The sequence below is a fragment of the Chiroxiphia lanceolata genome, chromosome 10 (assembly GCF_009829145.1).
Source record: "Chiroxiphia lanceolata isolate bChiLan1 chromosome 10, bChiLan1.pri, whole genome shotgun sequence".
NCBI lineage: Eukaryota > Metazoa > Chordata > Aves > Passeriformes > Pipridae > Chiroxiphia > Chiroxiphia lanceolata.
In genome coordinates, this window is record NC_045646.1 from 11,046,883 (window position 1) to 11,072,707 (window position 25,825).

The 25,825-nt window shown below is 42.7% G+C and overlaps 1 protein-coding gene across 6 annotated transcripts in view; it reads left to right on the plus strand.

Annotated features, from left to right (window-relative positions):
• LPP (LIM domain containing preferred translocation partner in lipoma) overlaps positions 1 to 25,825 on the plus strand; it is a 327,367-nt gene that overhangs the window by 286,472 nt on the left and 15,070 nt on the right. The window lies entirely within an intron of this gene.

The window sequence follows — 25,825 nt, forward strand, 5'->3', positions numbered from 1 at the left end:
GTGGAAGTAATCTTTGAAATCTGGTATCTGTCTTTACAGAAATAATATGCAGGGAACTTGCTCTTCCAGGGTATTGAGATTTTAGAGGTCAGTTTGGATTTTTTGTTAAAAAGTGCATCACTCTCAGTTCAAGAGAGGATTTGCTTATGTTTGACCCCTTTCCCAGTAAGAAGGACACATTGATTTGTTCTCCTCAATCTGAACTAAGCAATAGTATTCTAGTAGTTCATTTCAACATTAAAGATGTATAACATTCACTATACTGGAGAATTTATAGAGCAGCCCTTTTACTGAACTAGCTAGCTGGTAAAGCATTGACATCCATGCCTGCAGTTGGATTTCAGTCTAACAGATTTCTATTTTTTAAGATGATACCTTTTACAAAATATCTATTCTTGATTCACATTATCTGCAGATTTTCTTGGTCTGGGGAGTGGAAGCAAGGTATGGGAGAGAAATTATCTTCAAGTCCTGGAGAAACATTTTCAAAACACATAAATGACGGAGAAATTTGCTGCCTTTAGTTTGCTAACCCACTCTTGACAATGAGTCAATGAGTCAACTCTTACTCCTAAATAATCTTATTCTTTAGTCACTTTGTAAAGTGTTATGTCTCCAGTAACTATTGATGATTTCACCATGGGACTCTCCTACATTTGAGGTCTATAAATAAACTTCACTGTTCCTAAGGAAAATCAGAATGGATTGTTGAAAAACTGTGAAGAGTGATGAACAGATTTTTCTTTGGTGAGAGGACAGTAGTTTAGGGATTGGGTTTGGTTTTTGTTTTCTGTGGGCAAAGTATAAAAACCTTGTAAAGTATGTGTAGCATGAAAAGTAAAGTATGTGTAACAGAGTGGAGTCTCTCTTGACCTCCTCTCTCCCAGATGACTTCTGACTCCTAAAAACATCCGTGCCCAGCCGGGTAATAGAGTTTCTGTGCAGCCTTCCATGGCTAAAGTATACCTGCACATGCACACAGACTTGTACTGGAAGAATCTGGAAGCCTGAACTCAGTCTGAAATGATTTGTCATTTTCCTAGGAAAGGTATTTGTTCCTCTCGTAGACTTTCCCTCAGGTTTGTCCAAATCAGTCTGCAGTTATCAGTAGCACACTTCACTGTTGAGTGGGCAGACTCTTTTGTTCACAATTGCTATTTTAATTTTGGGAGCAGGCAGGATACTTATGTACTTACACAGTACTAAAGGGTACCTTTTGCATTTTCAAATTTTGCTAAATGGTACCCTTTGCATTTTAGAATAAGTAGCTAATTAAATGGCAAGGCTGAGTGCTGTTTGAACCATGGGTATAGAATCGCTCTTAGCTTAGACAAGCTAGAGCCTGTAAATCAAATTAGTCCAAGATATGGGCCTGGTCCCATGGATCCAAATTTCCATATTTTCTTTGATATTAATAGAAGCTGCATCAGATTTCTGGTGCCCAAGACAATGTGGCTAGTGAAAGTGTAAGACACATAGACCCCATCTCATAGTGATCTACTTAAGTGTGTGAGGAATCTAGACTGGCTTGATCAAAAGAGTTTTCAATGTCTGGTTTTTAAAGTAGAAGTAAAGAAGTAGAAATTCCCTAAAATGAACTAAAATTCTCAAAACATGCTTTCCCCCTCCTCTAAGCTTGTGTTTGCTTCCCTTTTCCCTTGTGGATACCTTGTTTATTTTTTAAATAAATAATCATATTTTAAAGCAGTGTAAATAAATTGCAAAGTGTGCTCCAATGGGGTGGATAAATATATTCCATCTGCTGGGGAGTGATTATTAAATAATTCACCAGTGGCAAACCCAGGAGTGGTTATCCATTTTCCTCTCATTCATGGGTAATTTTTTCTACATCCCATAGGAGCTCATTATGTTTTCTTTGTACATAATGTTTAATAATTTTTAAAGTCTGGCACCAACCCCTCCATCTACAGATTCTTCAGTTTTTCCAAAATATTTGTCCATGTTGTATGCATGTACTGGCAGAGGAAGATATTTGTTTCCTTTCTTCTTTCATTTTTTTTTTTCACGTTGAGAGGAGGTGAGCATTGATGTATGAAGTGAAGCAAATTTTCTTGTGTGTAATGGAGATTTCTCCTGTATGGGTGGTGAATGGGTCACATCTCTGCTCTCACCCTTGTGTGGGAATTATTGTGGCTTCAGGGCTGTGGCAACAGTATGGAGCTCATACTTCAACATTTATAAACAAAGAACTAGGAAGCAAGGAGAGGGAGTGGGGCATGCATTTGAAGAGCCATGTCTTTTTTTTCTCAATGTTAGGAGGAATTTGCTTGTCTTCTAAGTGAGCAAGAGAGACCCAATGAGCCTGGTTTGTGGATAAGCAGCAAGCAATTGCCTGATGAAAACTGGGACTGTATCCTATGAGTTGAAAAATTGCCAAAGATATGTGGGTTGGTGGGCTTTGAATCTGACCTTAAGAGAAGAGCTCAGCTCCTCATGGTAGCTAACAGACCCAAAGAGCTTTGTGGGCTTTGAGCAGGCAGGGAGGGCAGCTGGGAGGATGACTGGCTGGAGCTGGCACATAGCAGGAGGCTGCACACAGTCAGGAGCTGGCACCCCAGTGCTGGATCCCATTACAACAAGTTTCATGTTCCTATGACTGTGAGGGACCAGCATCCCATCCTGCAGCTGCCAGTGCCAGTGCCCAAGGTCCCGTGATCAGAGCTGGGCTCTACCCCAGGCTGGAGGCAGATGTTAGCAGCTAGATGACAGTCACTACCTTGGTGCTAAAATGTGTAATCAGCCACAGGAAATTCTTTCCTCAGCTGATGAACACAGGAAGGTAAAAGTGTCTCTTAATGCTTTCACTGTTCTTCTAGGGAGTTGAGGGAATCTGGCTGCCCTCACAGGGGCCAACAGCAATCCTATTCCCAAACAGGTAATGATCTCTGCTGTTTTCTTGCACATGTCCAGAGGTCCATGCTGTCAGCCTCACTGAGAGACAGGGAGCTGTTTTATTTCTCTCTACCTCTTTTTCACATTCCCTGTAGGCGTGTGCAGACTCTGGGTTTCAGAGGCAGCTGGGTTCTGTACTAAGCAGCAGCAAACAGCTTTTCGCTGGGACAAAGAGCAGACCCCAACAATTTGGTTTTGGCTATAATTTCTGTATGATTCATGACCTAGAAACTTTTCTAGCAAAGATTAGCAAAGATTACTTTGCTAATCCCTTTTCCTAACTGGGAAACAGGTTTTAAGGGGGGGGGGGGGGAAGCAGTCTGAGTGTAAATTAGCAGAACCTTGAATATTCTGCTTGCTTGAGAAGAAAGGCTCTTCTTTCCTTTGTACTACACAGGCTGATATTCTGATATTTCCATCATAGAAAGTGTTATTCTGGCCATAGCTTTGACTATGACTGGTTTCTCTGCAAAACATGGGGCTTGCTGCTCTAAATCTAGGATTGAAATGTTACAGCTACTGAGGCTGGTGCTGACTCTGGGCTCCCTTCCCCATCTCGTTTCCTGCTCTCCAAGTGATTGGTAATTTTCCCTCCTAGAAATGATGCTCCAGGATGGAAGAGCACAGGGAAGCTAATATCCAGGGGAAAGAACAGTGTTGAGTGATCAGATTGAATATAAAGTCCTAGAGCAAATGAACAGTGTGTTCAGCATTGTGTGCACAGTGGACCTTGCAGAGCAAGGGCTGGAGGATAAGCTGAGGTGTGCTGGCCAACATGCCAGCTGCAGGAAAAGCTGTGTGAACTTGGGGTTTGTGGAGCTGCTCTAATTTAAACCTCAAGAAACTGGTGTGAAGCAACAAAACCACCAGCTGAGGACTAGAATGGCGTTTGATGGTTGTGAGCCTCAAGCACGTTCAGTGTGAGAGGAGAACTGGTTGAGTCAGATGACAGGGTAAGTCCAAGGGCTCAGCTGAAAAGAGCTTTCCCACACCCTGTACAAGGCATATACAGGATAATCCAAGCACCACTTCATGCTGCTGTTTCTGTAATGGCGCTGCTGGCAGCCCCTCTGCCTAAATGCACAGAGCTCCCACGGCAGGACACGCGCTCTCCGTGCTGACACAAAGCCTGTCCGCTGGGCCCTAATGCAGTGTAACATGTATTACAATGTACCATTAAGAAAACTGTGGTTGCCAAATGTTTCTGGTTTTACATAAAGCTATTTCACTGAGGTTGTTATCTGATTTTTCTGTGGTACTGAGAAAAGCGGTTGAATCAGACAAGAGACCTTGTGGGTGGAATACATTATGTCCAAAAATCAATCATAAGGTAAGGTAAGAATAGAATTGAGTTTATTTACAGTCCGTTGACTTTTATAGTTAGCACCATTTATTAGAGAAGATGAAGAAGAAGAAGAAAATTAAGCAGAGAGCAGGAAAATGTTTCTTTGTGATATTTTTGTGCCTGGCAATGAAAAGAGATGTGTGTACGAGCTGACAATTTATCTTCTGCCCTGAAGAGAAATGACTTGTTCTCAAATGGGCATGAAATGAAATAGTGCAGAACACGATAGGAACTTTTCTGAGTAAATGGGTCAATTTCCTGTCATTCTCTTGATAATTGTATGTAGAGCACACTACGCTCCAAACATTGGCAAATGTGATTTTTTTTTTTCTCCTGTTATTTTACTCCTCTTGTAAATGGGTAGAAAACATATTCTAGTGCTGGCACTGCTATAATCAGCTTTTGCCAGTGGCTAATAGCAGTCCATTTTCGGTGAATGCTTATTACCTCCAAGCAGTCCAAGACACTACATAATAACCCAGTACTGTGTAGACTGGTACCGCTAGGAATGAGATGTAGTTATAGGGACTGTATTGCAAATGCCCAATCACAGCAGGAAATTTGCTTGTCCCTTTATCTTCTCTTTTCTAATTGCAAAATAAGCCCTAGTGCTCTAGCTGGAGGAGTCTTGTTTGCCTTCTGAAAATTTCTGGTATGGTCAGGGGCTTTTTGCCTTGCCATCCTTTAGCAGGCTGATGCATTTTCCTCCACTAACAGGAGACCTCTCTGTTGCTGAGGGGATATGGATTTAAGTCAGACTCACTGAGGACTGAACTGGTAATTTTACTTCAGCTGTTGTTAATTAAAAATAACAGAAGTGCTGTAACAGGTGTTCAGTGGGTGACGATTAGGAGGATCTCTGTGGCAGTTTGGGTAAATCTCACTAGTACAGGTTAATGCAGTGACACAGCTTCATGAGTGCCTTTGAACCTCAGTCTTTGAAAAAGGGGGAAAATGTTAAAGGGTTAGCTCCAAGGTGCTGGATTCTGGCTATGGAAATATCTGGATATATCCCAAATACTCGATTTCAATAACTTTTGTCCCTCTTAACTCCAAGCTAAGCAAGATGTAGACTTCTCCAGCCTATCTAATCATGCACAGTATTATGTCCTTGTTGGAGGTTATAGGAAGGATAAAAACACAATCCCAGCCTGATGAGGACTGCATCACCTGATGGGGCAACAGAGCCCTGTGAGACCTAAATCCCACCACTGCCTCTCCAGTGACTTAGGGACAAAGTTACACAAGAAATGGGTTTCAGCTGAAGATCATTGACAATTTCTGTTTTCATCCCAGTTATTCTCCAGAATGAAAGTCTTTAATCACAGGTTTTGAAGGAGGAAATCTTAAAGCTTTGAATGGAAACCCCAAGAACAGGTTTTTCTTTTTTTTTTTTTTTTTTTTTTTCTCCCTACTACTGAAAAGCTGATTCTCAAAAGTGTGGCGGGGTTGGACATTTCCCATGCAAATTTTCATTTAGGAGGGGAACTCACAGGCATTTCTGAAGCTTTAAACAGCATTTTTTCTTACTAGTGTGACTAAGACCTCTTATGTGAATACACCCCAGGGTCAGTGTCACCTTCATTCTGTGTATGGCAAACAGGTTTCACTCCATTACAGTTTGGATTGGGTCACAGCTTAAAAAGGGCATTGAAAGTTTTTCAGTCTCAAATTTCTTTTTTGTTGTTGTTTGGTTTTTTTTCCACTGGGGTAGGAAAATGGCTGCTTCTTGTGTGTCTGTAAGAACAGACAGGTCTATTTGTCTCTCATGTATACAGTTGATGCAAATGGACTGGAAATAAGGATACACAGAGCAGGTCTTCAATAACTTCTGTACCTGCTGTCAGGAGATGAATTCATGTAGCAAACCCATTCCATGAATCAGCAGTTGCTAAAATATGCATACAACTGCTGGATGGAGTTGGCCCCGCTTGGCTTATGTGTAAGGCTCCAGACTCCTCACAAGTCATGAGAACTGGAAGTAAGTGATCTCTGACCTCCGTCAGCAGGGAGCATGGAGAAATGTGTGTTGTTTATTCCACCTGTCTTTGGAAATATGCAGCCCTGAAGGACTGATTCAGAAGACAGTTATGCTCAGTAATTCTGGAATAGCTCAGCTGCTCGGGATAGGATTGGCCCACTGTAAAAGCCACTGGGGGAATTGGGTCAGAATTCAGTCGTGCTGCTGCTTCAACCAGAGAATAAGTTCTAGTGACTCTTACTTGGAGCAAAATAGGAAAAGATCGAGGGCAGAATTAGTCATTTTCCCTGTGTTACATAACAATATTTTAGCAAACATTCTTCTCCCTGAACATTTAAATGCATTGCTTGAATAATCACTGAAGACAATGAGGTAATAATTTGTTCCTTATGTGCTGGAGAAAAAGCATTTATTCTGGTTTTACTTTTGCAAAATGTATTAAACTACTTAGTGTTTACTGATGCTTACACACAGGGAGTGTGGGGGGTTGTTTTGTTTTTTACTGCTGTTTCTTTAAGGGAGCACATTTTTGTCTGATTTGAAGACAAGGGGATTTCTGTTAAATGGGTTTGATGCTTGTGGTGGAATTCATTCCAGATAACTTCATCTAGCTACAACCCACGTGCTTGGGCTGACAAGCATGTGTCTTGGGAGTGATGGCGGAGACTCATCGGTACCTCTTAGGGAAGAATATTTTAGCCAGCCCTACCTACAACTCTCTTGCAATCACCCCAGTGTTGGTGTCACCTTTGCTCTGTGTATTTAAGGCAAGCCACATCTGAGTACCTAGAAAGTAGGTTTTCCTCCACCTGTAGCTCCCACGTGGCCTGGTTGTTTAGTCATGCTCTAATTCACCCTCGTTCAGAATTAACTCCACCAGAAAAGGCAGTTCTGACCATTTTCTTTGGTGTGGTCAGAAAAAGAAAGTGGAGGTGCAATATGCTCAGATTATTTTATGATATGTAAGTGGTTAGGAAATGGGAGATGAGTGGAACCAGGTTCTGAAACTGCCTTAACTGGAGGCAAAACTATACCAAGACTGCCCTTTCTGAGATGTAGGGGAGATGTGAGAGAATAGGCTGCTCAGGAAGAGGTCTTGTTGTAGCTCCAGCTGAAGCCAGCTCACAGAAAATACCCTGGGATCTGCAGGGCCAGAGAAGGGCGGGGAGGAATGGGAGTGTTCATTGGGAAGATGTGGGTCAGGACTATGCCTGTCTTCCCACCACAGGCTCCAGGCCTGCTCCAGCTCCCCTCTTGGAAAAACACAGGGCTGATACTGCTGACTAAAAAAGGAGATGGAAAAGGGTCTTAATCCATGGGAGATGTATGGTGATCGCCATGGCAGTGCTGGAGGGGTGAGCTGTATGGGTTACAATGCTACCTGTGAGCAAAAGGTGTGGGTTAGGGAGAGATGTGGTGTGATTTCTTTGGCTGGCTGGCGGGAGGGGTTCTTGTTGTCAGAAATGGATTTTGCTGGGCTTGAAACTTGGATTAAAAAGCATATCTATATTAGCTCCAGACAGAGATGCGTCCTGGAATCTTGGAAACTGTTTCACTGCTGTCTTTGGGAGGAAATTTTGGCTTTCTGAGTTACAACATGACTGATATGTTCTATTTGGTTTTTGAGAATTTTTTTATACTCCCATGACTCAAATCCATTTGAATTTTTCCTTTCAAACCGTGTGTTTGTAAGCTCTGACTAACTTAGCATTGCACTGGATATTCTGGCATTGGTCAGTGGAGGATGGAGGAGTGTTTTTCCACTGCTACCACAGCAGTCTTCAGCTCAGTATTGCGAAGCACAACTTTTAGCACAATCCACCACACTCAGTTAGATTGACACTTCCCAGGAGGAGCAGGCACAGGGATTATGATACACCAAGACCAGCATTGCTGAATAGATACACTACAAAGAGAGGCACAAGCCTTGCCTCTTACTGTGGCATCTTTCTGGCCTAACGTGTGCCATCTCTTCCTCTGCCTGATTTTGCTGCTTTTATGTGCTTAAGTAGGATCTGTCCTTCAGTGACATAATTGTGGGGCAGTTGTCTTTACCCACCCTAAGGCCCTTTGCACGGTCCCACTGTTCACTGACCTCAGATGTAGGATATTTGCCTAGTCTTCTACCCCTGCATTGCAGAGTGCAGATGGTTGGTGTCGGCATCTCTTGCTTTCTCCTGGGCGAGCACAGGTACATATTTGCTGGGCCAGAGTGAGACAGGCAGAGGAATTGATGCTATTACTGTAAGGTCAAGCTGTTTGCTGGAGAGAGGGAGATAAAGGACATTAGCCCTCCAGGCATGTTCTTAGAACACACTGCAGATCCAGCTCTGCAAACAATATATACAAGGGCATGTCCCATTTGTGAGTTGCCACCAGTCCTGAATCTCCAGCCAGCATTGAACAATCACCACATAAATGGTTGTGTGAGTTCCTGGTAGTGAAAAATGGAGGCACCTCAGGGACTTTGTCGAAAACTGCATGTTTTCCCTTCCTGTCATCTGCACCAGCTCCCCAAGGGCTCTGAGAGCTGAGTCTAAAAACTCATTTACCCCCTTATGTGCTGTTCAGGCAATTGAGAAGGCCTGGCAAGGCTCTCCAGGACATCCTCCCCATGTGAGGAACATCACCACCACCAGGGTGCCACCACAGCACTGGTGCCTGGAGGGAACAGAGACAACACATCTCCTGATGCCTGAGAAAGGATGGGAGTCCACCTTGCTTTCTGGGAGCTGGGTTGCCTGCAGGGCTTAAAGGGGTAAAAACTTATTTTTGGTTACTGCTGTCAACTGACCTGACTGATGCACTTGTGTAAGTGGGCAGCATTTTCACCTCCGTGCTGTTTGCTTTAATGTGCCAAACAGCTGATGTTTTTGCAAGGTTTCCCTAGCTCCTCCCTCCCTCCCTCCTTCCCCTTTTCTTCTTTCTCTATAAAATAATACTGCTATAATCCAGTTTGACTCAGCAGGATCCCTTTCACGCTGGCTAATCCCCATATATAGGCATCAGTTCAGGGAGGTGCACCAGAACGCTACAATATTTTCCCTAACATTTTGTTTAACCAGGATGACATTATTCAGACAAATTAATTCCTCCAAGACGTAAACTTGTTCTGACTGAGTGCTGCAGCAGCCTCCCTGAGAGCAACAAACCATGATCTGACATCTTAACAGCTCTCCACACAGTCAGGGGGAGTCTTACATAAAAGATCTTCAGCTGTGCATATCTGCAAGGTGCAGCTGCCCCTTTCTGCAATAGATTTCTTTTCCAGCAGGTTTTGGTGGAAAAAATATTGTTGTTTAGGAAGTGACCACAAGTCATTTTGGAAAATATCCTGGCATATGAAGGCATAGAGTAGAGACTACCCTACCCTCTGAAATCCTTGCCAAAGACTTTAAAAGTGTGTGTCTACTTAGGTCACTCTTCTTCCATTATGAATTGAGTTTATCTTGCATGTCTGAGCTAACATGTTCCTACGCGGGATTGACAAAGCTCATGTGCACGTGTAGGTGAAATGTCAGTTGTTATGTGCCAAATGGCAGCACCTGTAGGAAGGAGAGAAAAATGTAATGAGCCCTTCACAAGTCTGCCAAAAGAAGGAACTCTTGGTCTGCTTCATAGGGAGGAGGTCCCAGCATGGTAAAGTGGCCCGGTGGTGCTGCTTTTACCCCATATAGGGTATGTATGGGCAGTTGAGTTACCGTGTGCCCCTCTGTGACACCAGCTATTTGGGGTGACGTGGCCAGGCTGCTAGAGCTGCATTCAACCCTGAGGTTTTCTGTCCACATTCCCCCGAGATGCTTTCCTGGTACTTGAGTTACCTCTTGTTCTCTGTAATGTCAGGGCTCTGGGAGACAGCTGGGAAATGGCTTTTTCCTCCTCCTGTGCAGACTATCATTATGTCCATTCAGGTGCCTGCCAGTTCTTCCCCTCAGTGTTTCCTTAGCTCCTAGATCCGTAATCCAGCAGGTCTGCTTGCTGGCCTCAAGCATGCCAAAGCAGTTGAGAGTACCCTGAAGCAGGAGGAAGGAAAGAAAAAATCTGGTTAACTTAAAGTAGCTGAAGCTAAACTGTTTGAACACTGTTCTGGGTCCATATCTCACAGCCCTGGCTTCTGTTCTGAATTCTTTGTTGCCTTATGTCTGTTTTTTTGCTCAGCTTGGGTTGCTTCACTGTGCCTTAGTTATACCTTCCTGAGAAATGGGTTGATGTTAATTGTTTATTCATTGAGACTTGCATGGAGTGACTTCAGAGAGCTCAGCTGACTGGATTGCCATGGTCTTGGGATGCTGGCAGCTTCTCCTAGCTGGATTTCTCTTCTACACCTTACCATCACCTAGGCCAGCAAGAACAGCTAAGGGAAAACACATTCTCTTCTCTGCAGCAGTGTATTATTGACAGAGGGCATCTCTAGAGGCTCCTGGTACTCCACTCTGAGTACTTCAACATAATATCATCGCCATTAATTCAAACTGCATTCAGGTTACAGCAAATAAGTGTAACATCCAATAGACACTGAATAGTTAAAAAGGTTTATAAAGTTGCAGCTTACAGAAATGGAGTTACAGGTGCATAAAACTACCTTAGATTAGTTTCAGAGGTTCCCCTTGTTCTGTATCAGCTGTTTCAGATGCTTCCTAGTTTCTTCCCAGGGGATCTTTCACATCTTTTTCTCCTGATTCTATTTGTGAAATATCTGCCATTAGGACTGCACTTTTTTTTTACACTGTAGTTTTGTCTTTTGGGGAATAGTTGGTCTTCAAGCTCTCTCCGTGCTTCCAGCCCTAGGATCATCTCTGCACGGTGATTTTGAGCCCTTTACTTGTTGCAGAAGTAGGCTTGACCAGTAGCTTTGAAAATGTTGTCATTTAGACATGTGTAAACACAACTATCATCTACACAATAACAGCCTAAGTCAGCTTGCTGCTTTCCAGGGGCTTGTCAGAGTAATTAGCAATTTTTTATTTTTTTTTTTTTTGCTTGTAGTAAGGTAAAATACTTTTTCCTCCTGTTGAAGCAAATCTTAAATCTTTCTGAAAACATTTTATAAACTGAAGTTTTTGTTTCATATAGCCATGTGGAGTAACCACCACACATTATAGAAACCCTGAAATGCCATTAAATCACACAGCTCATTAATGGCTTCTGCTTGAGACTCCCTGTGATAGTAACCAGGCAGCCTGGGATAAACCATCTGTCCCCCAGCCACATCTTTGGGACCAGTGCAACTGTCCCTACAAGAGAAATCATGTGAAAGAGCATGGCTGAAACAGATTTCTAGTGTGGTACTGCAGAGCTGTGACGTCTGATAGTACTTGATGCTTATCTGTGGTCTGTTATTAGCAACAAAGAAAAAAATAACTACTGATAAAATTAGTTGATTAATAAGATGTCAGAGCAGTGGAATGGAGAGGCATGGACTGATGAACATCCTGGGCTCATTTGAGCAAAACTGGTTTAATACACTCAACCGTGAGGCCATTTGTCCAGGAACAAAACCATCATCTTCTGGCACACCAGCTTTATCTACAGGTGGAGGCTCATCCTGCAAAGTGCCTTCCTGAGGAAGGAGCAGAGCCTTCTGTATTGCCAGCTAAGGGAGCCTTCCAGTGCTGTGGCAAAAAGAGATGATACCAGCCATTGCAGAAGACCTGCTTGTAAAGCCTAGGGAAGACTAAGTTGAAGAGTGGTTTTATACCAAGTCCAGCATTAGTGAGAGAATAGAATCCTGTATCTATTCTAAGGTGATGTCCTGGCTCATAAAGAAACTTTTATAGTGGTGAAAGGCAGAGCAGTGGTGGAAGCAGTAGCCAAACACTCGTAATAGAAATGAGACCTACAGTTGAACAGCATGACTGGTTACACCTGGAACAAAAGGTTACTAGGCAGAAAGTCTGTATCTCTTGATGTCTTCAGGCTATGCCCAGGCACTGTGATGGAAGTCTTGATTTAGTCAAACCTGTAAAGCAAAAAAAATCCTAAGTGGATCAGTTTCCAGGGATTCTGCACAGAAACAATGCTGTGATAGCACCAAGAACCTCATAAACTGTGGATTTGGGGTAAAAGGAATGGTGCCTTGTTTTGTTTTTATTTTGTGACATTCCCAAAAGAGAGAAAAGAGCCCAGGCGTGGTGGGAAGTTGGGAAGCATGCACATAGTGTGCTGACAAGATCCTTCTGTCCCATACATGGCACTAGCTAACACTGTTAGACCACTGCCATGGCAAGTCCAGATGTCAGTAACTCCATCTGATACCAATGAAGAATAATGATTTATGGCCACTGGAGATTTGTCTGCCTTTGTTCAGGAAGCACAAGAAAAGCACTTAGAGGTTGTGCTTGGGGTGGTCAGCTATCTAGGTCAGAAGAGGTAAAAGCTGCTGTTTTCAAAAATTGGCCTTCTTTCCAGCCATCTTGTGGTTTGTCTTCTCTGTGAGGGACTATGGGCTGCTTTGTTTATTCCAGGATGCTGAACATACCCCAACTCAAGCTACAGGAATGGAGCATCTTTAAGAAAAAGTGGTTTGAATTAACCACCCTAAAATATAGAACACCCTATCCCTGAGGACACTTTTCAGTGTGTGACTGTGAGTGTTTGGTAGTTAAAAGGAGGGTTGTACCCATAGTGAATTAATTCATACATCAAGCCCTGAAAAGATCAGCTGTACACCTAGCTGTAGTCCCAGGAATGCCAGGCAAACAGCGGAGTTTAAAGTGCATGGAAGATGGAGAAATAAATGGGAAAGACAGGTCTTTGGTATCCAGGCAGTATTTTCTCACCAGCAGACCTCAAAGTGTTTTCCAAAGCCTGGTAAGAACAAAGATATGTGGGGTCAGATGAACCCTGGAGTGAGTGCCTCGTTTTCAGTCACACATTCCACATCTTGGCTCAAATATTTTTGTGTTGGGCTTCTTTCAGAAAAGTGCAGAAAGACCCTGGAGCCAGAAATACTGTGTAAAACACGCAGGATAATTAGCAACCTCCTGGAAACATGTGCAATTTTAATAAAACTTAAACTCCAGTTCTTTCCCACAGGTGGAGTCCAGCAGTACTGTAAGCAGTATGCACAATTAAGCTATTTTTATGCCTCTTCATCTAAAAATGTGAGTGTTAAAACATATGTAGGTAAAGCAAATGGAAAGCTTAAACTTGCCCGCATGCCATGCTCATTTGAACTCGCTGCATTAGCCTGGATTACTGCTGAGCAATGTATGCTCCAGCAAAGGTTTTGCAAAGGGAAATGTTTTCACCTACAAACCTGGCTTCTTAAAAAGCCCTATGACTTTGCAGCTCCAGAAGATATTGACTTCCCTGCCAACCACAAAGGGGAATAAATGACTCTGGGAGGGCTCAAGTAATTATACAAAGTGCCTGGATCAACTTTTCCATGGGGATCCTGTAGCTACTGGTTTGATGGCTTAATAATGTGCTTCTGAAATGGCTGCTTTCCACTGCTGCTTCTCTCTTGGGCCAGATTTCCAGCAAGACTCCTTAGCTGCCCTTGCAGAACTGGCAGGACTCATGCTACATATGAAGGAGCCAACATTAATTTTTCTGTAGGAAAACTTGCAGGTAGGGCAGAGCTGGGCTATGCTGCCCCAGCAGCAAACTTTGAAAAAGAGGATGACTCAGTAAGCCCTAGATCACTTCCTTGTTCCCCACCCTTCCCTGCCACTCCCTGTCCCTCTGTCCTTCTCCCTCATCTCTTTGGAAGCTGGTGTGGGAGTGTGTGCAGGGAGGGACCACTTTGCACAGCAGAGTAGTACAGTGCCAGCAACAAAATGCGTTCCTTTCATTAGGAGGCCACCAGCACTTGTCCTTATTGCCTGCATTAGCTGGATCACTCAGGTTCAAGAGCCAATACTAGGTTGTCTTGTCCCTTTTCACCTGGGTCTGGTCCATAGTTAGAGCCTGATGAAGAATGGCCCTTCCCTCTTTCGTTCCTCATAGGTCCATTAAATTGGAAGCTGCGTATGGAAAGATGTTGGCCTGTACCAGTTTTACTTTGCATGAACTGCTTGGCAAAGCATGAGGGTCAGATTACTTTGGGTGTTCAGATGTTTTTGCTGGGGAAATGGCAAAAATTTCTGGTCCTCAGAAAGGAAAGTTGGAAGTAACTTGTATTAGGATGGAAATGAGCAATTCAGCAGTTATACTGGGAAACAACCATTGGTGCAGGTGATCTCAGACCTTTTAAAATACTGTGAGAAGCACTGGAGCATGGTCTTTTCCACTGTTATGGAAAGAAAATCCCCATAACAGAATGGAACAGTTACAGAACAGAATGATCCTGGAATAATGTTGGGTTTTCCTCTATATTCCATAACCACTGTGATTTCAGCCTGGGAGTCCATACACTGAGAGGATGCTATTGACTGGAGAATGGACATGTTATATAATATCTATTATACATTCAGTGTGTTTATATAAATCCACATTTCTTATGTAACTGTGTCACTAGGAAAACAGTGAGGTTGGACAAGTTGGTTTCTCCTGCTGTTGCTGTTCTGCTTTGCTTGTTGATTCTTAAGCACTGTCACAAGACACTGGAGTTTGTGCTACTGCTGTGTGTGCCCAAGTGAATCTCTTTTCAAAAGCTCCATTCACGTTGGGTTTTGCTGTTTTTGTCGACTGCTGTTTCTTTTTTTAAACATAATATTTGGCTGAAAGCCTTTGGTGTTGTTTTCACAAACTGGGGAGTAATCTGGTTAGTGTATATTAGGGACTGACAGTTAGTTGACTGGCACAGTGTTCAGTTGCTGTGCTTTTCAACTTGCAATAACATCCAGGGCAGTCTCCTCAAGTGATGTAAAAGACCTGGTAAAGAAATGCCAACTGTCATCTTGATTTTTGGTCTGCTCTGCTCTGACATAAACCTTTCTGACAGCTCAAACCAGTGTCCTTCATATTCCAAATTAATCCAAAATTTCTCATGGTGATGAAAGGGAAAGAAATGACTTGAGTGCAGGTTTCCTTCTCTGAACATCCTTGACTAACCCTGCTGACACCAGAGAATTACCACCTACTTAGACATACCCGTCTGCTCTTGATGCAACTTCGAGCCTAAGACATTCTTATTTGCTTTCCAACAGTTTTACCATCCAAGATCTCAGTATCCAAGTCTCCATGTTGTCTGTCCAAAATAAGAAAACTGGTTTTGGGTTCTTTTTACAGAGAGTCTTAATTTTTCTAGATTGAGAGCAAAGGAGCAGTGTTAAGAGGTTAGAACAACTAGGTAGACAATTATGTTGCAAGGAATCTTCTGTCCAACAGTCTCACAACAGTGTCTTGAAGAGTAGAGTAGCCCAAAGCTTTTGGTTTACTTTTCACGTGTTGTTTCAGGAGGGATCTGATCTATGGTGTAGATATCTGTAAGGTTAGAAGGAATACTGTGCCATCTTTTCTCTCCCAGCTGTACAGCAAGCTGAGTTCTAGCAGAAGCACCCTCGGAGGTGGGCTAGAGGTGCAGAGCAACTGATGTAAATCATCTCTCTCTCTGTCTTTTTGTGGATGAGATCATCTCATAGTGAAGGAAGGAAGGTGATGGATAAATTCCCAGTATGGAACATCAGTCTCCAGCTTCCACTTTTCTCAAATCTCGCTTGACCTCTTTGGGAAGTTCTCTTATCTGTGCTGTGCCTTGTCTGGATTCTTCTTACATAGCTGTCTCAATTTTCCTTTTTTGTATCCCTTCCTTCTTTGTCACTCTTATCTCAGCAGGTGGGTCATACTTGCTTCTCCAGACCAGGAACTGAAGGAAACATCCAGGTCACCTGAATGAAAAGAATAGGGATGTCATTGCATCTAAAAATAATGCCAGTACCTGCTAGGTGATATACTTGACCCTGGACTTACTCAGCAGCCTGGATTTATTTGCAATTAAAGTCTGACTCTAGATAGAAGAATGGGTGTCACTCCAGGGGATAACTCAGTTCCAGCCTCTGAAGATATCCTGGCCCCCAAAAATATAACATTTCTAGTCTTGGTGTAGAAGGAAAAGAGTATAGAAATACAGTTCTTGCCTTACATTGACTCACTAAATTCTATTTTCTGTTATTCTTGACAGTGACCTGTGCTGGTTGTCTGTGGGCCGTGCCCAGTATTCTTTCTAAGTCTTTAAAAATACACATTTCATTCAGGAAGCTTTCTTCAGGAAATAAGAAGCCCACTTTCCCCCTCCCTTAGGAAGGACCTCAGAGTACCCACAAAGTTTTTCAGCCCTTGTATTCCAGGCACAGATAAGTCTCCCATTGTCCTAAAGGCTCCAAGACGTTCTCCTCACATCAGGGACATAAATGCATTTGGCAACTCTTTAAGAAACATATCAGGGATTTGGAAAAATCATATTCTCACTGTCTCTTTGGGTAGCAGCAGCATCCAAGTGTTGTGAGAGTTTTGGTGGGGTTTTTTCCAAGCTTTATACTGGATTATGTTATCTATTAAATGCAGCTATTTTTATGCTGAACTCTTGCCATGACCTGTATTTCACAACTTGCACGTATACACTGAAAAAAATATTACCTTGCATTCAAAAGGTGTTTCAGTGAAAGCTCCATGAAATTCTGTGCAAAATCTCATTACCTTCTTGCTTGGGTTTTCAGTTTGTTTCATTTTGGGGATGTGTTTATTTCTTGATAGTTCCAGGTGCCAACTTTGGTGTTCATAATGGAGATGTGACTTCTGTCAGAGCACCACTGACCTCCTGATAGTTTACTAAACCCACTCCATAGATAATGTGAAAGACAGAGGTAGAAAATAATGAAATATTGAAATTATTCCCTGAGTCACTGGGGAACCCAAGGACAGAAGTCAAGCACCCTTAGTTTCCAGTGCTCTGTCCCTGACACCAGAAAACATGACTTTCTCTTGTAACTTATATGAGATGTTCAGGAGAAGCTTTGCACTGTTTGAGCAATTAGAGTGGTAAGGGTAGCTGTTAAACTGATATCTAGCTGAAATATTTAATTTATTTAGTAGCTTTTAGAAGCAAATTAGAGATTCCCTTGTCTGTGACTTGAAATAAGCAGATGAAAATACGTTGTCTCCTTTCCTTGTGGCTTAGAGAGATGAGGGATTTTTATTCTCAAGGAGTGAAGGGGAAGGATTCTGCCATTTTTTTTTTTCTTTACAAACTTCAGAAGAACCTGGACTCTTGAGTAGTAGCCCTGTCTTTTCCCTTGGTTTCTCCAGGAAATCTCTTGGAGAGCACAGGAAGCAGAATATGCCAACTTTTAACAGGTTATAGTTAAAAGAATAGTAGTGTTCAGTCAGTAACCAAAGCAAGCTCAGCTCTGCTGGATGCTAGTTTACTGACAGAGTTTCCAACTAAAATTTGTTTTCCATGTTGATCAACAAGGTTCCATTTTCTTGATGGTTTTTATGTCACAAATTCATTCATTGCTCGGAGAATCCTTGAGGAAACGCATGGCAGGCGAGAATTCATTTCTAATGTAAAAATATCAAGAAAGAGGAGGGTGAGGGGAACTATAAATAACCACCAAGATGTCACAGAGTCAGTCATTTTTTCCTCTGCAAGTCAGCTTTAGCAGTTAAGGTCAAGATAACATTTCCATGTCAATGGTCAGTTACATCAAAATTCTAAAACAGGAATATTGAATGGAATTTTGGATTTTTTTTCTTGCATTGTGCCTGGATTTGACCAATTTATAGTCTCTTTGGTCTGCCAGCTCAGAGTTCCAGTGTTATTTTGGTTAAGCTCTTTGCCAGAGTGGCAAGCTTGGATTGGAACATTGGGTTTATTAAAGGCTATGAAATTAAATTCACCACCAAAAGAAAAGAAAAAGAGCCCACTTCTTGCTGATAGTCACTTCTTTATTCCCTTTGATGCGGCTCAGTTTGACTTGAATTTTAGCCGAACAATTTCTATACAATTTTGTTTTGTTTTTGCAAAGTTCTAATCAGCTTAAACTGCAAACAGTTGGAAATGCCTCTCTAACAGCTTCCTTGGTGTTGCTAATTAAGCTTGAAATCTCTTGTGTTGTCCACAATTGTGTCTAAACAAGGAGCAGAGTGTATGTGCTCGCTGTATGCCACATCTCCCAGCTGCATGTAATTCTGCTGCCTGCGCAGAAAGTAATCACAACGGGACAGAACCTATAGTCTTTATTTAGGCAAAACTCCCAGGGTGACATGCAAGGTCAGGCACATTGTGTTTTGAGGGAAGAGATGGATTTGATGGTGAGAATGTGTACAGCAAGCAGCGCTACATCTGTAGCACAAAGACTGGAAGTGCTTGGCCATAAAGAACAGCTTTGCTTTATCCTCCAGAGCACTTTGTACTGCAGAGCCCTGAGTTATGATCTGTAGGTGCTCTCACCTGACGTGTGTTAATAATAGATAAAAACACAGGGCTATCAAAACCTGCCATGTATTCTCCCTGTCCCTCAGGAGCAAAGCTAATAGAATATCATAGTTTTTAAAGCTACCAAGGTTCACTTCAATGGGAAAAGAGCCCTAACAAATCCTCGAACGCATCTTTCTGCACTCGGCAAAGCCATGGGATGATTTATCTCTAGGTAGCGACCGCAGCGGTGTGAAGCAACACTAATCTGCTGAGGCATGGCTGCCTTGTGCGACACGGGCCAGGGATTTCCGCGGTAGCTCTGTGCCAGTTCGCCTGAGCTGCAGAAGCCTTGAACAAACTGTTTACCTCTGACATTCTGGAAGGGATTTTGAGGGATTTCCTTCAAATTAGAAATCTTTGAAAATCAGCATCCTGCGCCAGGCGTTGTATTATGCAACGGCTTGGAATGAAGGTCTGGTCGTGCACTTTGGATCTTCTTGGACTGAAGAAATCAGAGATGGAAACTGTCTTATCAGATCATCCCTCCCTGCCAAGGCAGGCTTGTCTCCTGTGCTGTGCTGGTGCTGCTGTGCTTTACGAATGCTCCTTTCACCAGCACTCTAAAAACCTGCCCCAGCTTACTGGTTGGATGTTTTCTGGACCATGTGCATTCCTGGTGTAGTGTGACTGACTTCACGTGGTTATGCTGAAGTTCATACCTGCTGTTTGGTGTGCTTGGCAGTGCTAACACCAACTGTGAGCTGTGCTCACCAACATACACAACGAACTGCTTCAATTCTGTGGGGAGTGTGCAGATCCCCTCTTCTGGTAGCAGTCGACAAGATGTGAGAAGGTTTGGAAATGCAGCTTCACTAGAAAATTACTGAAGGAACTGGGACTCATTACAAAGACATTTAATAATGTCCTTTTACACAGCAGTTGCTAAGGATGCTTTCAGTTGTTTGGCTTACTGTAGTATTCAGTGCAACTGTAATTACTGTTGTTGAAAAAATTTCATATGCATTGACTTTTTATTCTCCATGCTTTTTTAAAGTCAACTCTAAATTAGAAGCATTTCCCCAGTATTAAATACTTTAATCTTGCAAATGGCTATAGCCATCTTGGAGTACTCTGAATAATAGCTCAAATGCTGTTCCCAAGTACTGCACCTCCCAGAGTCACACCTGGTTGACTTTTGAGATGTGTTCCAATCATTACAGATAAAAAAAATTAATTTTTGCTGCTAAAAATACATTGTTTCCATTAAGTAACAATTTAGGCACACAGACTACTTCACAAGTATTTATCAAACCTAACAGCATCCAGTTTCTCATTGGAATGTGTAACTTCTGCAGCCATTTGATTTACAGGCCAACTGAGGCACAGAGCATGGGAGTGCTTTGCCTATAGCAGTTACTTGGTTTAAAAGCCAGAAGTAAAATCCAGGCTTTTTATCTTCCAGCTTACCAGTTTGGAGGACAGTTCACGCATTTCTTGCATTCATAGGCACAGCTGTTTTAAAGGGACAAAGATCTCTGTGTTGTCAGAGCAAGGAATTTACAAAAGATGAGTAGCTTTGAGTGCCAGAAAGTAGTTAAGTAATTTCCAACGCGAGGCTTCTTGCGGATTTTTAGCTGGAAGGAGTCAATGTGATTGTGGTTGGACACAGCATAATGCAGAGCAGATCGTTTAACCCTGACGTTCCTTCCTCACTCTCAGATGGTAGTACTAGAAACAGAGGTGGGTCTTATCCAAACTAGCACTGAGCATCAGAGAAGTCACGTAGTCCCTGCCTGTGCTATTCCAAACATTAATTAGATTCACCATTAAAAATATATACCATTCTGCTGGTAGTATGGCCAGCCTGTGTGCCTTCCACATCCAGCAGCCTTCTGTAAGTTTCCTCTCCAGCCTTTGGTATCCTGAGACAATGGCAAAGCCATCCCTCAGCCTTCACTTGATAAGACAGCTATCTTAGCAAGTGGAGCTCCTTCCTCCTCTCACTGTAGAGCATATTTTGACATCTGCATATCATTTAAGAAGCATTTCTCAAGCGCTCTTCCATTTTCATTGTGGCCTTTCTGTTATTGCACATTTGTGGACTCAACTGTCTGTCGTTGTCATCTTTGCTACTAACATAAGCCATAAAACATATCTCGTCTTTAATAGTTACAGGGCAAGGGGAAGGGACTCCTTCATCCTGTGTACTTAAGAGGACTTTCTGCCAGCTTCTCCTCCAGCTGCTCCAAGTCCAAAACTACAAAGCTGAATTCAGTTTTCCTGAAGAAAAGCAAATTCCAGCAGAGGAGAAGCATGCCAGCCATGGTATTGCTACTGTGCTGGGAAAGCCACTAAAAACTGAGCCGAATGGAAGAATGATTTGAAAGCCTCTGAATACAGTAACCTCCGGGGCCAGAGTCTGCACTGTGCAAGTGGTAGCTGCATGCACAGCTCAGACCAGTTACCAGCAAGGGTTACCAATGTAATTTATTCCAGTATCTTCCTTTGCATCTCCCAGCTAAACAAGCTATACCATATAAAGAACAGCCTCACTGCTTACCATTGTGTGAATTAGGGGTTTTTTCCAGGGTATTTTGGATTGTCAGGGGTCACATCTCTTGCCCCAACACACTGATACAGCTATGGCAACATGGTCTGAAGGTCAGAGCATCGGCTAAGGTGCTTCTGCAGCACCTTCCATTGCTGAAACTATCCCTCAGAGAGCAGCAGGAAGGGAAGGAGCATGTCACCCACTGCTAATAATGTGTTCAGCTGGTCAGTCTAGGTGAGAAGGATTAACTCATGCCCAAACTGTCTCCTCAAATATGCAGGAAGGAATTTTGTGATGGCTTTTAGTGACTTAAATGTTAGTTTGCCAAGATTTACCCATCTGTGGAGGTAGCAGTTGGGGAGCCTGAGGTGGAAATCAGGTCTTAGATTTTCCTTTTCTAGAAATAATGCCAAAAAAGTGTTTGAAACTGTTGAAATTACATCTTGACACTTAACCCCTCCACCAGTGTCTGCTTTATATATAATTTGTAACCCAACTATATATTTTCAGACCCAAAACCTAAATGAAACCATTTGAAATTATTTGAAGTGCACTGTTTCAATTGACCTGATCTAATTTGGGGTTTATAAATTCACTAGACTTCTTGAGATTAAAGTGTTCTGTCTTCACTTAAGTATGGAAACATTTTCAAACCTCAAAAATTATCCCACAAAGGGGAAAATATCTGCTGCTCTGCTCTTCTTGCTGTCTGAGGAAATGAAGGACGGAGTCACAAGATTTAAAGCAAGTCACTTACCACACTTTCCTAAGTTACAGTTCAACTATAGTATTTGACCATGTGCCTGTTTTTAGCACAACAGTCACTTTTGATTCATGCAGCTTAATACCATCTCCTCTGCTCGGTCACTTCGAAAAATGTGTTTCTCCTGCAGTGCTCATAGAAAGTAAGTTTGTGTCCCTGTGCATGAGTTGCCAATGTAATTTATTCCAGCAACTTCCCTCCCCTCCCTGAGCAAAATAAGCAGTATCATGCTCATGTCCCTGTGCATGAGCTCTCCTCTGTCTGCTGCTCAAAGCGCAGGAGAGATTATTTATGTTCATTAGAGTTTGGGATGCATTGCCAATACAGAAGAATCAATGGCTAGTCTGTGTGGCTTTTCTTGTGCACTCGTTGCTAGGTCATTGTGGGAGTGTCCTTGTGTTGCACGATCTTGTGAGTTACTGCTGTCACCCAAAATTTGGTTATGATGGGTTATAATCTGCAGCATTAGGGAAGCAGGATGAGCTGCAGCCCATGGGCTGTCACTGCGCCTCTGCTCCCCAAAGCTGTTTGCCACCTTGCCATCTGGGATGTGAAAATTTCAGGAGGGAATTCAGACACTTCCCAGCTCCAGTCTTCAGTGGCTCTTGCAACCCAGAAGTCTTTCCCAGCAGTCTGGGTTTTCACTTCATGTCCCATGTTTAAACCTAACATCTGCAGAGTGATTCCCTTTGGCTTTCTGTCGTTTCTGGAGGGACAAGTATTGCTATAGGGAGATCAAACAACTCCCACCACCGCTTGCTTCTAGATGCTTGGTCCCAAGCAGCTTGTTCCCACTTTGCCACTGATTGTGTTGTACATGTTTAAGTCTCTGAGTTTTTACTTGCAAGCTGATGCTTGATACCCTGGTCATTTCAGTTCTTTCTTTGTGTTTTACTGTACCTTTGCTTGGTGTTATTTTTCTGGCTGCTGTTTTAGGGTGCATTATTCTCTCCATGTGCAATTCTTTCTTTGCCGTGGGTAAGCAGTTCTACCTTCAAAAAACATGGACCCAGACTCAGCTTTTACCATTGTGCCAACCTTCCATTTAGAAATGGATGGTTCCTTCCCTGTGCTTTTCAAGTCTAGATTGGATTTGGAGAGACAAATCTTCTCTAAAAAAGAAAGGCACTCCCTGCTTCTTAGGTAAAATATGGGAAAAGGATAATAACCCCTCAGCCCACATTGGATTTGTGGTCCATATTCTTATGAATTTGACCACAGCCTCTAGGCCTGATTTTTCCTAGCTGTTTCTCATCTTTCTTCTCTCTGTGCCTTGCCTTAGCCCTCGGTGTAGCTGATCAGAAGCACTCAGCTCTACCTGTTGATTACAGAGAGGGCTTGTAACAACAGCTTGGGAGAGAAGAAGAAAAATAGGGCTGCTAGGCATTTTTCTTCATCTTGTTTGGCTTTTTGTAGATTTGGAAGCTCCATGAGGTGTTAGGAGAGTTAGATAAACTGTGAAAGAGAGCAAAATCAAGAAGCCAAATTTATAATCCAACAGGGATGCTGTTCCCATAATGTGCAGAAATACCTTTGTGCACGTTGTTAGCTGCTGGGGCAGCACTTTGGCATGTGGGATAACCTGATTAGAGAGTCAAAGAAAACCCTGTTAGCTCCACAGGCCAAATCCTGCCTTACAGCAACCTGATGTCAAATGGGTGTGAATCAAGGAAGCTTTCCCATTGGCATCATCTGGTAACACCTTGAAGAGAAGGGTCTGAGCCAGGGTTCTAGCAAGGAGAGTGACTTAAGCAAATACGCTCCCAGACAGGGAGTGAGCTGGAGTCTGAAACTAATGACTTTGTTTTTCCTCACTGGTACAGACTTTGAAGGATGAAAAGAATAAATTTCTCAGGTCTAATTTTCAGGTTGTATAGAAGGTTTAATCGGGAGTTGGTTAATTTAAAATGCTTGTCTTACTTAGCTGCGAGAATGTCAAACAGTGTGACTGAGCTGAGATTTGGGAGCAGAAGATGTGTGTTTTCAGAAGGCATAACCCATAAGGGTGATTGCCTGCTGTCCTGGTCACTGGGAAACTCCCACCAAAGTCAGTGTTAACATAAAAATTCAGACAAGATGGTTGTAATGATCCCTTGCAGTCTTAAACTCAGTGTGTCTGAAATGTGTGAGCAGGAGTTAGATCTGTAGTGAGAGAAGTTCCAGACCATGGTGTTTGGTGCTAAATCCCCTTGCAGGGTGGATTGGTGCTGCAGGGTTCTGCTCTGTTCACAGTCCTGCACGGGCTGTGCTCAGTGCTGCTGTCTGGAGGGCCCGTCCCTAGGCGGTGGTAGCAGACCAGGGGAACTGCTGGGCTGATCAGCCCCCAACGTTGGTTGTATGCCAGGGAACTCCTGGTCATGTTGTGGGTGCTCAGTGTTTATCAGAATTCAAAAACTGTCAAGAAAGTTTGTGGGAGAAACATACCACTTGAGGCAAAGTATGGAAAGCCAAACTCTGTCTCAGGAAGTCCCTAAACCAGAAATCAGTGGAGGTTGGAAGCATATCCTAAGGAATTGCTGTGTTTTGTTAGCCCTGTTCTCATACTTTGGCCTCTGTTGCTGGCAACTGTTGGAAAAGAAGCAAGCAGTGACTTGGTGAGGCAAACCAAGTACTTGTGTGTATTCAGAAGGTGTCATAGCAAACGCCTTATGAATGGCACAATCTTCCATCAGTATCCGCAGGTATGCTGCATTCCTTCCTTGGCAAAAAAATACAGAGAACAGCGTGGATGTGGACTGAGGTGATGTGATCTGCTTATGCAAAGCAAAATGGCAAATTTGCCAGGTTATTTCTCCAAGGAGAAAATTATTGACCTTGCTTTTTCTGGCATACCAGCTACTGTTATAATGATGATGATGGTGACAGCAACCCTACAGAAGGGCCAGCAGTCATTCTTTCCTACCCATTATTACAAGGTATAAAGCAAAATCCAGTCTGAATTCAATGCTAGTCTGGCTCTACTCTCTTTACAAATCTGTGAGGCAGTACTCATATGGTTTGAAATTCAGGACTTTTCGTATAGACCTTTCCAAAACCAATCCTTTTGATCTTCTGATATGAACTTGTGTATTTGTATGTTTGTACATTACCAGTCATGTGCAGCCCAGAGATATGTATGATAGGAAATGTATGAATGTAGAAGTAACCTTTCTGAGCTCCTGGGTGATTCATCTCCTGACAATACATTTTGGCTGCACATGTAAGGACTGGATCTTGCCCCTGAGAATATTGGCTCAAAGAAACAATAACAGTGCGGTCAGTCAAAGCACTACTTTCCCTGGGAATTTTGTTGCATGAGGAAGCAGAAGAACTTTAGCCCTCCTGTGTTTGTCAACATGATCTGCCTTTCAGCAGCTTTTTATGCTTCTATCCTGTTAGATTTTTTTCCTTTCTCTACCCTCCTTATTTCTGTCTATCTAAATGATAATCAGTAGTGTACTTATAGATTTTTCTACCTCACCCAAGATGCAAATGTTGATTGATGACATTATTTGATAACTTCAGGTGCATCAAGCAAAAATGGTAGATTAAGTTTGCTTTCCTAAAGTCCAGTGAAATGATCCAAATCATATTGTTTGTATCTATGTGGTTTGCACTCTCCATTTATGGCATGTGTCTGTAAGTGCTTGGTTTGAAAGGGTAAGTTACCCAGCTGGTGTCAGAAGGGCTGGTGTGGCTCACACACAACCACCTGAAACAAAATGATCTTGGTGTTTCTATAATTAACTGCAGAGGTGAGTGAGGGTTGAAATGAGATGAATCATTCAATGGACCCCACTTGAAAGGTGGGAATTTTTTTGGCTTCAACACTTCAGGAGCAGGCCAATATGTAAAACCTGTGCAGCAAGGATCATGGCCTTAGAGCTGGCATTTCACAGTCATTATCTCAAACACTGTGGGCCAGAGATAAATGAACCATTTAAGTCATCCTGAACTCCTGTCCTTGCAACGCTTTCACTGCAGCCTCT